We start from the raw sequence: 3,033 nt of genomic DNA, 5'->3' as shown, positions 1-3,033 counted from the left end.
TTTTGTAAGCAGTTCTCAAAGTAATCTCCCTCCTGACCCAAATTCTGTATTGTTTCTTACAAAACTTCGGTCAAGAGTAGAAATATATCCAGGCAGATGTATATGCCATATGATAGCAAGAACTGTAAAGCCCAACTAATGACCTCATGTTTTAAAAATAGAAGGCAATTAAGATGTACTCAAAGTTACATTAAGAAAAGCTTTCACTGGATAATAGTGAAACAGTCACAGAGGTTAAGGATATACTGATATCAAGGTACAAATGACTGTAATGTTAAAATAGATAAAAGATACTGTAAAGAGCCTCTTTTAAATAAAAAAGAAAGAACACAACACACGAGTCAGGATGATTCTTCCTGTTGTACTCATGAAGTTTTTAGTCTTTGTATTTATAAGGTTGGTTATGTTTACATCTGTATCATATCTTACATCTGATGAGGTCTCATTCCAACTTCACAAGGTAGATCTTCCCCAGGAACATCTGGATCCTGGCCACATCTTCTTCGTCACTGTACAATTACAAAATAATTCAATATTGCCATGATGTGCTGGGTCATGAAGTGTCCAGTGTACAGGCCATCCCCACAACAGAAATGAGCATCAACTTGAACACAGTTCACTCCCAGGACTTCAGCATGTAGAGTGCAGTGACCAGCAGGTACTGGTAATAGAACCAGGACATCTGCTTCCATGCTTGCGCCAGCACCATGTCCGCCATGTACCTCCTGCCATGTGTCAGGCTGACCAGCTGTCTGCTCATTTCCTAAAGCCCCAAGCCTTAGGGCCCCACAGGCCACAACCTATGCCCATAGGTCCTGCCAAGCCTGTGAGTCACCATGTACACCCCTATGCCCCAGGACCATTTTTTTAGTTGAGGGCACCTATCTCGAAATTTCTCTACCAGTTGTCAAGCTGCATAAAACTAGCCAGCACACAGAACCTTTACAGCCCTAAATAAATTCATTTGAGAAATAGTACTCTGAATACAAGTTATTCTGTATCTCTGTGCTCTGCACAAGAATGAATAAATTGTTAAACATTATTTAATATAAATGTTTGAAAAAGAATAGGTGTCTAAAGGCAATGAATAATACAGTAAACTAAAACTATAGGCACATGTGGCAAGAAAAAACACAGGAGAAATTTTTTTCTATTAGAGCGGACTTTTAAATTTACCTCTAAATATTGAGTGTATATTCTTGCCTAGGACATGACATATTATGGTTACAAAGGGACCTCCAAAATAAAATATTTCTTATGCTTTCCTAAGATTATAATTTTGTTTTATATTTTAGCTAAAGTAAGATTAAAATATTGTTCAAATATATTATCTCTTAGAGATATGCCAAGCCATATACAAGAAGCATAAAGCATACCTAATAGTACGAGAAAATATACTCTTCAGAACATATTAATATAGACTAAAGAATGAGCATTGAATGCTCTAAGAGAGAAAGACAAGTCAGTGATAAAGGCAGACCCATCATGATTAAATCGTATGATTTGATAGAAACATTTGAAGTCAGGACAGCCTGGAAAATATATTCTAAACTCTAAAAGTTCACAACTGACAACCCAGACCATTGGTTCCAAATAAACTACCTATTAAGTGTGAAGAAATCAAAACCTTCCATAATAGACCAAAAGAATTTATGTCTACCAACCTTGCTCTGCACAGCCTAGGGAACTTTAGTCTGATGAGGATAAACACATCAAAGATACCACGGCAATAAATTTAAAAATACCAAAAGTCTTAATTTAAAATAAAACTAAAAAAAATACTACAAAACCACCAAAAGAAGATTAATATGAAATTTTTGATAATGACCCTTAATATTAACTGTCTCAATTCCCCAATTTAAAGATACAGCCTGACAAATGATTAGATAGCAAAATATACCTTTCTGCTTTACCAAAAAACACCTTTCACCATCACCTAGTAAAAATGATGAAAAGAGGCATTCTAAGAAAAGGGCCCTAATAAGTAAGCAAGTATACCATTCCTAACATATGATGTAGTAAATACATAGACAAAGTTATTAATAAAATCAAAAAATAAAACTTACCAGATGGAAATAAGGAGATATTTGGCCATGGACAGCCAGAAAGTCTACAATGTACAAGAAGCCTACAGAACACATAAGAAATCAAACAGCTCATGACGCATCATGACTCTAGGTATACATACATCAAAATCAGGCACTCTTGATTCTATAAAACAAATCCTATTAGATATTATACCTCAGACTATTTCCAACCCAGTGATAATGGGTAACCTCAATACCACACTTTCATCAATAGCCAGATAGTCTAGATAAGACATTAATAGAGAAACATTAGAGTAAAGTGACATCGTGAACCAAATGATCCTAAAAGACACAAATGTATCACATTTCTATTCATCAGAGATTGTGCAAAATACCCAAAAGATTCCTAAACCTGATAAACATGCCTGCATGATCAACACAAAGGATCGGTAGTCTTCCTATTTACTAAAGTAAAATAGACTGAAAATAAGTGAAGAAATAATATCATTCACAAGAGCCACAAAGAAGACTGTGTGAGAATAAACCCAACAGAGAAAACAAAGCACCTCTAGGTGAAAATTTTAAGACAACAGAGAGAAAAATATAGGAAGACAGAAGAATGTGGGACAACATGCTGTTCTCGTGGACTGGAAAGATTATGCTGGGAAAACTGATGTCCATATCAAATATAATTTACAAGTTCAGTGTAATCCTGATCAAAATTCCAGTACTATTATTCTTCACATAGAAAAAAACCTAAAATTTATATAGAGGCACAAAAGATGAAGGATAAACAAAGAACTCCTAGATGCAAATGAATATTTCAGGATTGTTTATTCTTATGCATAAGACCTGTGCAAACCCAAGACAGACCAAATTTCATCACATAGAACAGAGCTGTGCATAAATCATGGCTCTGGTTGAGGGGCTGTTGGAAACTGTTAGCTGCTACAAAAGGGTGAGTCCTTTTTCTCTAACTGTGCAGTCCCTGGTAGATGAATCTTGT

At 35.4% G+C, this 3,033-nt stretch overlaps 1 pseudogene; it reads right to left on the bottom strand.

Moving 5' to 3' along the window:
* Positions 1–506: 506 nt before the first annotated feature.
* LOC127691874 (serine palmitoyltransferase small subunit A-like) lies at positions 507–718 on the bottom strand (annotated as a pseudogene).
* Positions 719–3,033: the final 2,315 nt, after the last annotated feature.

Source organism: Apodemus sylvaticus, chromosome 9 (assembly GCF_947179515.1).
Source record: "Apodemus sylvaticus chromosome 9, mApoSyl1.1, whole genome shotgun sequence".
NCBI lineage: Eukaryota > Metazoa > Chordata > Mammalia > Rodentia > Muridae > Apodemus > Apodemus sylvaticus.
The sequence above is the reverse complement of the archived record's forward strand: the minus strand, read 5'-3'. Positions and strand labels throughout refer to the sequence as shown.